The sequence below is a fragment of the Chanos chanos genome, chromosome 3 (genome assembly GCF_902362185.1).
Source record: "Chanos chanos chromosome 3, fChaCha1.1, whole genome shotgun sequence".
NCBI classification, from domain to species: domain Eukaryota; kingdom Metazoa; phylum Chordata; class Actinopteri; order Gonorynchiformes; family Chanidae; genus Chanos; species Chanos chanos.
Window position 1 is genome coordinate 28,112,190 of NC_044497.1, and position 14,217 is coordinate 28,126,406.

Below are 14,217 nucleotides of genomic sequence, written 5' to 3' on the forward strand. Positions count from 1 at the left end.
GGATTGAATTAATTAATCAAATATAGCTCTGATAATTGTAGCATAACTTCAGATTTACATATGACATTTCATTGAAGTCTTGCATAGGAACGGAGAGTAAGAAGGGAATGAGGACAGAAGCCTCTTTTGGAGTTGATACTATCTGCGCCTCCGCGTTCAAAGTACAATGAAAGTGCAATAAAACAGATCAGGTAATTTTTAATGATTCACCACATTGTTATTGTTATCACAGAAATATATATAGGAAATTGATTTTTATGTCTTTTTTCTGAGCCTGAATTCTTAACAGTTTGTTGTGAACATGACTCAGAAGAAAGCTCCATATCACACAAAATAAGACATTATTTCAGTCTCATTACTAACTGGCACTTGGCATGAGATACATGCAGAAATAAGAGGCAATCCAGTGTTTACAAAATGAAAGGTGACTAGGCAGGTACAGGATGATTTTCAAAACTAAGACTCAAACACTCCAACATAACATCTGAGCAGAGACATCAATATCCTTGAGATGTTTCCAGAGCCAACAACCACTGCCCTGTAATGAGTGACTTGGCAGAACAAAAACTGCCAAGTCACTGATTATCACCCGTGTACTGTCTTTTGTGGAAGCCTGTTTATTTTGCCATTTTTATATTATATGGTTTAAATTCCTTGTGTTGCTGTTTATGATGATTTGATTTAAGGAAAAATTCACCTTGACACAAATTTGTAAATGGAGAATTGATACATTCCATTTACAGTAACAACTAGGTTTCAAAATGCTAACATCAGCAAACAAGGGCAGTATGTGAAACTCACATACCTCATTTGAATAAACATTTTCATACCCTGTTCAGATGGTAAATATATGCTATGTGTAACTGAAGAGGTACAATTTGAATACAATGTATAACTGTAGAGGTACAATTTGTTCTGTCTCTCACTGTGAAATGGAATATTTCCCTGTCCTATGTGTTCTACTAAAGTCGATTGTTAAAAAAATTGTGTTTAAATCAACTCTGTATCATTCTGCAGGTGTTTGGAAACAGCTCACTTTGCAGACAGTGTATCTTCAGTAATCCTTCATTCTGTGGGAAAATTAGCTGTACTTGGAATTTGTTTGTGCAGATAAAATGGTTCTGTTCATGGTTTAGACAAAAAAAGAAGCGCTGCATTCTTATTTTTAACACTTAGTCTGTGTGTCTGATTGGATTTATTTACAAATATGATTAGTCTGGCCCTATATAGCCAGATTGTCTCCAGTTAAGGTTGCTAATGTCTCAGTTATTGAGCTGTTTAAGGTAAAAACTCAGTAGCAAAAAAAAAAGTAGTTGTACCGTTTTTACCTGTGTACTTTTTTGTGAGTATCTAAGGTAACTCAGAGGGGAAAAAAACTTTCTTTCCACAGTATCAACTGACAATTTAGGATTAAACTGATGATCAGAGTTTACTGAATCACGCAGGTTAAAGGAAAGGAGATTAGTTCAGTTCTTGATGTGAGGGAGAACTGACTCCAGCAAAGTGCAGCCTTCAGAACAAACTCTGATCACTTAATGAACATGTGGTGCCCCACCCCCCTCTCCTCTCCTGTGACATTTTAATTAACATGGGCCATGGTGTGACAATGACTGAGTTCAAAACCATTGATGAAATTTCATGTTTAACTCCACAGATTAAAACAATGCTTGGAGGAATGGTGAGAGGAACATTATAGATTTGGCTTCATCTAACATCTCAAAAGCATCAAATGATAAATATGAAATATCCTTTAAGGTCAAGTTTTCTTCTTTTTTTTTCTTCCTTACATCAGTCAGAGCAGGGTAAGACATGATGTAAAAGGGCAGAGAGCGTGACAGTCTACTACTCTTGTTTTCCCATTCCTGACACATAACTCTGCTGAAGTAATGAAACCAACACTGAGAATGCACCATTGGAGCATAGCTTTGTTATAAAGTAATGGCATTACAAAAAATAATCTCCTTTTTTGTACCCCAGACAAATAAATGATTACCAAAGTCTAGAGCAGACAGGGAGAGAGAGAGAGAGAGAGAGCACACATACTCACAATAAACTGATGGGTCTATGATCCAGAGCTGTCTTTGGCCTGCAGCAGGAATCCAGCACAATGGGCATTTGTTCTGTCTTGGCAAGACATGAACCGGCTGGGAGAAAGTGGAAGCCCCCCACAGATGTCTGCCCTCGTAGAGAATAGAGAAGCACCAGAATGCTTTCCACGGGGCACTCTCTGGGACAATAGACAGGCAAGAGTAATGTTTACCACAACAGCAGCACTTCAACAGAGGAGTGTTAAGAAGGTGTCATTTTCCCTTTGGAATTGATTCTTTAGGGTGTCGAAGTTAGGATTTCCTCATCACAACATTGCGATTAAGAGTTTCATTGACCTTGTCAAACCCACTGCCTGAGAAAAATAAATTCACCCAGGTATTATTTTTCCACTGCTCAAACAAGCTCACCATTAAAAAAAAAAAAAAATCCACATGGGCATTTTCACCGCTTGATTACTCATATTTCTTATTCATTTTAATTTGTTCCTCACCTCTTTTAGATTGTGAGAAAATTGTCTTTTTGCAGGAAATATGCAAAAGATCTTCTTGAAGACTATAAATAAATGACTTTTAAAAATAGCATATTTCAAAGATACTTTTGTCATGTAAAAAAATTCTTAGGTAGGGAACTTCAGCTGAAATTCAAGGGCTGGGTTTTATCAAATCACTTGAGTGAAGGGAAGTCAAGCTAAAGCTTCTGTGCTGCTTCCCTGATTCCACTGTGCCTGAGGTTTCTCTAACTCTCCTCTGGTCCGTCTTTATCTCACTAGAGTCTCCCATTAGGCTTGTGTGTGTGTGTGTGTGTATAGGTGGGGGTTATTATGTAATTATGTATTAGCATAATCATGTAGTTGTTAAATTATAAAAAGTCCAGATATTTCTGCAGGCTGACTGGGTTTAAAGTGGCTGTCTGGCTGACAGGGCATGTAATGGCATCTGTGCATCTGTGACATTAAAGCGACTGTGACAATCAAATATGCACCACTGACCATAAAATAACCATTTTCAGGTCAGTACAGATAATGTGAATCACTCGGGGGCGGGGGGGGGGTGTACTGTGATAATACATTTATACATTTTCACTTGCAATGTCTAAATGTGTCCCTGCCTTCCTTTATATGTTACAGTTTATGGCCTTCTCTGTAAAGGTCATCATATTTTTTTTAACGCCATCATGTTAACATAACTGTAAAAACACAGACCCAATTCAGTTTTTTTCATTTTGCAAATGAGAGAGTTCCATAAGGAGAACTCCATCACATATATACCATACAATAGGCTCTGACTTAGCTTTTACATTTAATTGAGTGTGATTGTCCATGTAAACCTCATTCCATTTAATTTTGTTATACTTAGTTCATTAAAAGATCATAGATTCAATCATCCCAACCCATAATATCCAAACTTTCTGAGTCTTTTCCCGAGCATATAGGGGATTGTAAATCCATGAGGAAAAGCTCCAGGTGTGTGGTAATATGTCCAGTAAATCACGGGGGCCGAATGCTTAAACAGCAAGCCCTGCTTTCAGTTCAATTCATGCATATTCAATGGAGCTGATACAAAGCCCATATCACATGACCAGCTAACTCATTTCACAACTCCCTTTGAATGCCAAGCAGCCCAAGCAGTTCTACCTCTCAAGGTGACTTATTTATTAAACCTCAACCTTCTTAAAAGAGGAAGCTCTCTGGTTCAGCATCTGCTGGCACCACACTCCTCTCATGAAAGCTTTTTCTCTGGTGAATCCCGAGGTAACAGTGAAGAAATCAACAACCATTCTCTGAGGTTGTTTTGCTAATTCTAATCATTAGAACACCTGCATTAAGCCTTGGAAATGTTCTACTGCAAGTCTTAAAAACACCAGCAAGACATGAGGAGGCTGTCACGTATCTGCCAATTACAGCAATGCTGTGCTTCGGAGTGTTGTTACCCTGGAGTGCAGAACGTTTTCATCTGTTGCCTGGCAGACATGTCCACGGAGATGTTTGTGAGTCTCCCACACTATATTAGAGTTGAAGGTAAAAATTCATAAGTGACACCACTGATTTAGTGCTTCAGTTGTTGAACAAATTGTTTTGAATATAGTTGGAGAAGACATCCTCCAGTAAAGATAGCAAGGAAAAAGAATCACTCCTTGTTAAAGACTTTTTTTTTTTTTTGCGTAGAAAATCAAGAAATTTCATTTACGCAGTTTCAGTTTCTAACCTGTTTCTTTGCACCATGACCAGTCTAAGTAATCAATCTATTATTTAAAGCAATTTCCAGCATATCTTTCCTTTTTACATGAACAGGCTGTTCCATACCTGCCTCGGATCCTGAGTGGCAGTTTGCCCTAATGAGATCTCAGTGAGGGCAGAATATTGTCTACAGCTTTTGACAGTTGTTTTTTAAAGACCCTGACCTCTGACCTCCACAAAGAGTCACCCCTGACATGCCCTTTCACTTCTCCATAGTACTTCTGTGGATATGGTCCAGCAGACCTGGTTATCTCACGGCGGAGATAAGTCAGGGCCCAGGCCTCTGACACTGATCATACAGGCACACATTTCCTATCACTTACCTGCAAGCAGCTACTGCCAAAACCCAGGCGGCAATGCTAATCTACAGAGCACCATGAGGTTAGAAATGATTAATGCTTGACACAGCAGACGCTACTGGGAGTCTTTCACCCCTCCACAAAACTAAATTGTTTTTACATTAAAACCAACACATATTAAACTACACACACACACACACACACACACACACACACACACACACACAAACACCTACAGACAGAGGAAGAAATTAACTATTTTGAAACCTTAGGAGCATATTCCAGTGGTCAATGGGAAAACCTGCCACACAGACTCAGGAAGAAAGGATTCCATTTCCATGTCCCGTAACCAAACATATGGAGTGTGGGTGAAGTTAACAAGGGGAAAGAGCTTTGGAGGGGGCTGCTTCCTCTATTGACTGGTGTGAGGTGGATGTGAGGAGACACGCTCTGGGGGCCCTGGGGTTTAGCTGGCCCATAGACTGTTGTGTGTGGCTAAAGCACAGCACACTCAAGTTCAGTCCTGTCTCATTAAACCAGCTCAATGTGCAGCTTAGTTTTCTGGATTTCTGGACACATCAGCATTACCTGACAGTACTGTCCGAAGAGGAGTTTAACTCCTCTACCTCTATGGCCCACCTAACAGAAGGATGAAGAAGACAGTGTTCAGCTGTGATATCCGTCAAAGCTTCCCTTTGCACTTTCTCTCATGAAACTCTCAACAATAGGGGGGAGGGAAGTGACAGTGCTTCCAAAACTAGGTTACAGAGCCTGATATAAACCCCGAAAAATAAAAGAGGACTGAGGAATCTATTGTGATCTGAAAAAATTTAGAGAGCGTCAGTCTTGGTTTCATGTTAAAGGCCTGTATTTAACAGAAGATGTGCTTTCCCAGTAGTTCAAGATTGTACTATGAGCATCTGCAAGGAACACTATGTACTTTTTGTATCCCCATTCCCAGGCGGACTGTTCAATCAAAGGGGTTGTCATTGGCCCATCACCAGCCAAAGTGCGACACGCACAGTCAATCAGCTTTTGATAACGGCTCACAAACACACTTTTCAGCTGCTCCGTATGACCTTTCAATTATCGATCTTCTCTGTTCACGCTAGCTTCTTTCCCCTCCATCAGCTGCATATTAAATACCAGCCTGTGCTTTACCTGCAGCATCAGCAGTGTAATCACACGAGGTGATTCATAAGGTACTGTCAGTAGGGGCGTGAGGATAAGGGGAAAATTTCCCTCCCCCCTAAAGCAGACAGAGTAAGTTAGCTCACGCTGAAGAGGCAAAGCGACGAGCAATGTATCATCATCTACTGCTTACTTCCTAACACAGCCAGTCAGACCTGACAAACTGCCCAGGTTGAGAGGACATTCTTCTGTTGATGTTTCAGAGAGATGTGCCCATTGGTCCAGAAGTCCGAACGCAGAAATTATGTTATGGATTATATATATGTATATTTTTCAGTTTGGTATAGATACCAAACAGATTCCAGCAGTGTAGCTTCGAAGAGAGAGGGAATATGGAGCGATTCTATCAATTGGTTTTCTCCCCGTCATTCCTACGCCCACAGGAAACTATGAGTGTGTTAGCCACGTAGCCCAGAATGACTGCATTGTAACAGGACGTTCGATCGTAATTCTGTCTGCACAGAGAGCTCTCGTCGCTGACACACTGTCGATGTCACTGAGGCAAGCAGGCAAGTCCGTTCAAAATAGCCCCTTTAAAAAGAGTTTCCAGCTCTGGTCCTTCCAGTATTTTCCTGTCAGGGGCCTTGGTTAAATATGGTTGGGTATTTTAGGAATCTGTCTCAGGAAAAGATAATCTGAAGACAGCTGCTCTCTTATTTTAAGTTTAGGGCCTGAGGATTTGGATTTCATGGAGTAAAAGTCATGTGAGAGCCGCTGAAGTTATGGTTACAAAGCTCACACAATATTGTTATATACTGATAGTTCTTTAGCCTTTCATGTTTAACTAATAACTGTTTGGATCAGAACAGTGTGGAAGCTAAGTGCTGTTGAGGAAAAATGTCTATTGAATAGAGAGATAAACTGAAAGAGAGACACAAAATCATGGTGAAAAGTATTTATTCAGTTTGTTAGAATGGTAGCTATAGCAACATCATGTGAACTTGCAGACAGACAAAGCAATCAAAGTGTGAGCTCTGTGTGTGTGTGTGTGTGTGTGTGTGTGTGTGTGTGTGTGTGAAAGTGAAAAAGAAATCTGTACCAAAGACACTGGTACATTTACTTTATTCCAGATACTGTGATCTCTCTACACAGTCTTTGACATTAGTCACATACTATGGGTCCAGTTCTAAATAAAAGCCCTGTGGCTGCATAAGATACAACACCTCAGATATTGATGAAACTGACCGCACAGTGGGTTAGAGACTGATAGGGCATGACTGTTAATATAGTATTCAGTTCAGATTTGATGTAAAGACCGGTGAACTCTTAGACCAATGGTCTCTACAGTTACATGATTACTTTTTATCTTCTACAGTGCAATACATCATCCAAAGGCTAAAGTAAATGTTTATTTAAATGAGCAGGGAGCTGTCAAATATCTTTATTGTTTGGACAAATGCTCTGACCTTCCAGTCCTTACATTAGCGAAAGAACATACCGAGGCTCCTGCCGGCTGACGGGCGAGGCGATACCCTCGCTCGCTCATGAATGTGCAAACATGTCAGGAAAGAATGCATTCCCACCTCATCCATCTATGCCACATTATTCTAAAGCCGTTCTGATTCAGGGATGCACACAGAAGAAACAGACACAGCATAGACACAGCACGGATTCCTTTTTGGCTGCACACTGTGGAGAAACAAAAGTACACAATAACTCTAATATGCTCACAGGGTGCAGTGAATGAAAGAAATAGACAAATTTAATTCTTTGTGTTCCACAAGACTTGGAGAGATTATCAGCCGGGAGTCCAGACAACAGCAGGTTCCTCTCTGCAGTTGGAGCTTGTGGTTTGATGGATGCTTTGCCAAGTCACGCTGCGTGTGCTGAGTCACTGAATACCTTGCCCTTGCTTTCACTCAGGGTCTTCACTCAGGCTTGAACTGACTCCATTCACATTTAATGTTTCAGAGTCAATCACTCCTTTAGCCCCTAGCCTTTCAAATTCGCAAACTGAGTAACAGACAGCTGATCCTATATCACAATTTTAGAAACTGTTTCCTTCAAGGTCCACAGAAACGTTCCCAAACACCTGCTCCTTGTAGTGTTTTATCCATCTCTATGGTGGACAAGTCCTTGAAATTCTAATTCAACGCATTCTTAAGTCTTCCAGATCGTTGCAATGAACTTTATTTTCCCAATGGCTATTTTTCATCCTTACAATATACACAGGGTTCTCGAACACTCTGACTGCATTAAGGTCCCTGTGTTTTGCATTTTAGACTTCACAGGAAGGGGGGGGGGTTGTTGTAATAAATATGCCTTTGAACTTTCCAGTCTGCAATTGCTCACATTTTTCAGTGCCATGGCAACTGCTTTCAGTGCAATTTTTTTTTTCACCCACATATCTCAGGGGAGGAGAATTTCTGTTTTCAAGGTAAACAAATGGCTCTGAGGCATTGTATCAGAAAGCATATCAATCCAAGAGGAAATCCAAAAAGAAATAAACTTATACAGACAGACAGATAGATAGATAGATAGATAGATAGATAGATAGATAGATAGATAGATAGATAGATAGATAGATAGATAGATAGATATGGATATAGATATATAGATATATATAAAGACCATTTTTACCTATTGACAATTTAATCTGTGACACCCCCCCCCCCCCCCCACCTTCTTAATCTTATGCTACTAACAGAGCATATGAAGAACTGAGCTATTCAGAAGAGAATCAATAATGGACTTTTGTTTCTCTGAGACACACTAATCTAAATAAGTACTATTGATATTTTAACAGCGGTAGCATTATTTACCGTCCCATCAGTTTATGTGTCAGTGTCTGAGTATGTTAATCCCATTGCAAAATGTTTAGGGATTGAGTAACCTTGAAAGATAACAACTCAATCTTCATTGCGTCAGCCCCTTAGAATACCTCTGACTGATAGACGCTCGTTTGGATCAGTCACAGACTCTGGCCAGTTTCATTCTTCTGTGTATGTTTAAAAAAGGACGCGAAACTTTATTTGCAAGGCCTGGTGGGACTCTGTAGCTATGGCTTGTCCTTTTAACAGGCAATATGGGAATTGAGGGAACATCAGACTGTATCCATAGATGGTCTTGCAATGCTGCCTTCCTAATTAACAAAGAGGCCTGCAACTCTCGGGTAGCCTTCCTCATATTTAGGATGCAGCACTGCTGTGGCCAAGTCGCGCCAGAGTAACTGGTTTCAAATTCGTGTGCATTCAGCTGTAACGCATGAGGGTAAGATTAAAAGCCAACCTGATCTTTTTCTCCATTTAATACATTTAATATTTTCCTATGGAACGCTTTTATGTTTTTGTGTGTGTGAGAGTGTACAGTACCCACCTACCATTGCAAAACAACCTCTTCAATTAAATTCCTTTTATTTTTGCACATTATGAATAAGTATTAAGGCCACACAGATGTAAAAATCTGTTATTTTGACATCAATGGTATTTCAATTTATGCTCCACGCATGTCAAACTACTGGAGGAAGTGGGAGAAGGTTTTCATTGTAAAAACGACCAACAGTAGAGAAAGCAGTGAGAGAGAAGAGCATGGGTGGACATGGCTGGTTATGCAAACGCACACACACAGAGAGGGAGAGAGAGAGAGTGACAGGTCAGCTCTTCTGAATGCTCCCAGTAATTACAGGCTGATGTTCAAATGAGGACGGAACCAGAGGATCCGCTTCTCTCTGTGTGCTACCGTGCTGACATGTTCACAACCTTCGCACAACCATCCGAAGATAATTGGAAAATTTCTTTGAATAGGAATAGTGGCTCACATTGTCATTTTACCATGTCTCCACTGAATAGCTCTTATTCACTGAACAATGATTAGTTCATTAATTAGTAACATTGAATACTACAGTACTCTTTGGCCCTCTCTACATGTGCCATAAATCTATAACAATCTTCCATTGTTATGCAGTGATCACAGCAATTAATTACAGTGAGGTCATGTTATCTTAAGAACATGAACGGAAAGAAAAAAGAGCGGGAGAAAAGTCGGGCGAGGTAATGGAGGGCTGGTGGGTTTGGTGTTGACCTGGTGGTATCAGTTCTTTAACATGGAGTCATTCATATTTGTACCAAATGACCGGCGTGGTTAAATGTTTGTCCAGTGCCACAGACATTAGTCAGTTGTAAAGCCTGAGAGATGCTTTCAGTCGTTGTTAGTTTTCACCAAACCATCCCAAAATAGATCCCTCACCTTGACAACACATCCTCACCTGTTTTCTTTGATCACTAATGCCGTACATATCACAGTCAGTGTTCAGAAAGGGAGATATAACACAAGCTTCAGCTGACATACAAGATGACTTTTTTGCACGCATAGAAAAAAACACACCCTTAATATCTTACATGAGTTCTTTGACCAGCATACAGGATGGTTGAGAAATGAGAATACTATTGGACTATGAACGATACAGCGTTTCTGGAAAATTTCTTCAATTCATTGGCGAATGACTGTAAAAGGCTTTGGCAAAAACACAGTGTGCATAAGTAAAGAGTGCTCTGCACTGCAGCTGACTCATCAGAAATGCCGTGCTTATGATTACAAATGCCCGTAATGGGAGCAGAACGCAGGCGTTGACTGAAAATGAGGGGAGCTCAAAACTAGACTGTGCAGCAGTTTTCAGTCTGTCCCACCACACTGCCACAGCCACACACACCCCCCTCCCACCCCCCCCTCCTTTACTTATCTTCATCAGCAACCCTGTGACGGTCTGAACTCTGTAATGATAAGATGAAACTGTTACATTCTCATTACGCTCCAAATCCAAAATGATCCATGTACTGTGTGTCAGGTTGACTTGTTGTACCTGTTTCTGTGGTCTTTGTACGTGGAAAAAAGTCAAATTGTCTAATGACGTTAATTTTGCTTTGAGTGCAGCGAGTGATTATAACGTTTAGGGAGGGAGGCCTATAATTATGACGATGTTCAAGAACGATAACATTTTCAAAGACGGATGCATAAATTCATAATTTACGCTAAGTGGAAGACCTTTTGAGTTCAGTCCAGTGGTTTGTATTATATAGCCTCAAAATATGTGGTGCGAGGCCTTGAAAGTTAAGAGCTAACCTGAGTATTCAAATTTTACAGGGTTTTATCTTCTCTACTTTAAAAGATTTTAATTCTAATAGGAGACACACAGACAGGTATGAAAATAAACAGATGGGTAGAAAGACAGACAACTGCTTGATCCTCACAACTTTTTTTTTTTTTCTCGGAAAGCGTTTTCAGATGATCATCCTTTGACGGCTGTCAAAGAAATCTCGTGTATAAACTACTCTGTTATGCGAGAAGGGGAGTGTGTGGGATGAAAAAGGCCCGTCTTTTGTTTCATCTGAGAAGCAAAAAAAAAAAAAGCACACACAGGAGAGGAACTACACTAGAAATGATAAGTGAGACAACAGTAGCTCTCCGCCCACACAAGACTCATCGCTGTCACCGAAAAACCGTACGGTATACATCACCGGTACGACAATGAAGAGTGGAGCAGAAGAGCGTGGTGAGAGATAGAGAGGACCAAATCTGCAAAAGTGATCAGATTTCAACCTCTGAAGCCCACACTCCACTGATGAATTAAACTGATTTTGCTCTCTGTAACCGCTCTTCACCCTGTGAATTTTCTGAGGTGCTGAGTGCAGTTTTCCATCAGTTTGAACATAACTGAATTTTCATAATGTTTTATGAAGTTTTACTGCCTCGTAAAACATCATGAGTGGCCTATAAATAAAACATGCATGGACTTTGATTATGATTATTGCTAGCATTCATAGGATTCCTGGATAGCTCTCTACTTTACTGAAAAAGTAAATGAATAAAAAAAAAAAATCAACTTTTAATGTGATCTTACTAATGAGAACAGAATACTTTGTCAGTACTTTGTCAGTGTCATCTCCACTCAGGAATTAGTACAACATTAAAAAAAAGATCATTGCCATGATAAGTGTTTGCTGTAGTTACCACTAGCTGAGGTCAGTTCACTGGAGCTCCTTAAATCATAATCTCTTCCAGTCATTGTGATGCATCGGCATGGACAGATATGAGGGCCTGATGGCATCTCAGACATTCAAACCAGTGAAAGAGCATCTCTAAATGAAGTCATTCTGAATTAAAGAACCATTATTGCTTGGCTGATAGGGAAGGCTGTGCTCTGCACTAGGGGTTATCCTGTGTCTCACTGACAGTGTGGTCTTTACTGAACCCCTCCCATGACCCAAACTTTCATCAGTGAAGTGTTCTTGTCGCTAAGTGTGTGTCACAGATTATGTGCAGTAACTTGGGAATAGTCTTGGATATTTTAGTGTTTGTTGACGGGCGATGCCTTGTCGGAACTGATGACAGACCAAAACAATGGTTGCTAGGGTTGGAAAACCCATTTTACCTTACTGAGTGTCACTCTCAGTTCAAACATGGCATTTGATGGCATTTACAGTTGGTTTACCTTCTGACACAGTGGCAAGTGGGAAGTGGATACATATGTATATGGTGGATATTTATACATCACACACACACACACACACACACACACACGTATGTGTGTAAGGGTGTGTGTGTATGTGGCTGGCATCTCAAATATTTAAACCCCTTTTGTAGCCCTTTTGGTCGGAGCAGAAGTATCCCCGTGAACCATACTAAACCTGTTCATATTCTCTAGAGCTTCACCAGGCCCTCTGCTAAATCCATAATGTGTAAAGACTACGACTTCTGCTGGGATCAGCATCTGCACAATCTCCTTCACAGCTACAAGTGATGTCAGAGGGTGTAGCAGTTTTAACATATCCATTGCCTCCTATGTAAACTCCTGAGTAATCAGTACAGGTGCTGCCTGCACAGTGGTCAGTTGTGATGTCTGGGTGTTTTCATGAAGTACTATACTGTTCTCACCGTTACCCAGGGCAGTTTCTCTCCCTCTCTCTAAACAACCAAAGGCTCCATTCATATGATGCAGTTTATATTTGTAGTTATGACTCAGCAAAACCCTGGTTTTAGTTGCGTAACCTGTGAATTCTTGAGCCCTCTTAAGACACTAAGCCCCATTCTGTGGTAGAGACATTTTACTTGTGCAAATTAGAAACACACTCTGTAAATCTGTAGAGAGAACCCTCAATTTTGAATTGTGTGTGTGTGTGTGTGTGTGTGTGTTAGACCGGTAAAGATGACAAGAGTATCTTAATATTCTCCAATCCTGAGTCTCTTGATGTTGTCTAAGCACTGGACGGATTAAGCTTTGAACTTTTCAATCAGCAAACTGAAAGGGCGACTGCGAATGTAGGGCGTCGATCAGATCAGAATGCCCTTCAGTGCCCTTCTGAATGTATTCTGCATGGCAATGCAGAGAAGCTCTTCATCTCCACTCTGCCTCCTTTTGCATAAATGTAATAAATACTTTCATTTTTGTATTAAAGCAAGTATCCTATTCTGATGCTTGGGAGTGAACGTGAGACCACCTACATGTTAAAACTGACTCTGTCACATTTTAAAGCTTGTACAGACACAGACACACTGTTACATAACACGCAAATGCCTATGGCAGTTATCAGCTGGCACTGCGCCTGTTATTGGTATTGCCCCTTCTGCCACTCTGCCATAGCCTCGTTGATACATTATACACTTTAGTCTGTCAGCTCCACTTTTCCCAGACTCTAGTTAAACTGCCTGGGGTCCATTATGCAAGCCAGGAAAAAACCAGGCACAAATGTAAACAAATCTTCACAATTATTCGGTGAACATTTTACCCATTGATGACAACATGAACATTTTTAATGATCTGCATAGAGGGCAAGTGTTTGCAAACCTTAAAACTCACAGAAATAGCTAAATGTTTATGTGGGAGAGCTAATTAGTGTGGGACATGGCCAAAGGGGTGAAGCATGTACTGAAAACACACGTGTCAATGTTTCACATGCATGAAGCAGCACTAGAGAACAAGCACTTCGATATTGCAGTGAAGTGAGGCCCGGAAAAAACTAAAAAGGCAGCCGAGTTGATGGTGATGCATAGCTGTTTGAACTTAACAGCAGCAAGATTTTTATTCCCTGTGCCTGTCTTCTCTTAATCACGAGATTTGACGCATCTGTGAGGGATATTTGAGGAAACAGTGAACAGATGTTCATCATTATTACGGTACAAAAACATGGCATTTTCCTGTCGGGCTGTACCATTAGGGCCTGCCTGCCGTATTGTGTCCGTCGGTGAAGCTTTCAAGAGTAAGGGAGAGTGGCACATTCACAAACACTAAATTCATATAAGGAGATGTATTTAACAAAATGCGATCTGAGTGGGACATTGTGTTATTTTATCTTTACCCATGAGGAGCTACGTAAGAAGCATTTAGACAGCTGTCAAGTCTCACTGTTAGAGCTTTGTAAAGAGACAAACCACCCAGGAGACAGTAGTCAATTTCAGCAAAAGAAGAATGCAATAATGTGGAACTGGACTATGCTGTTATGGTTTGTA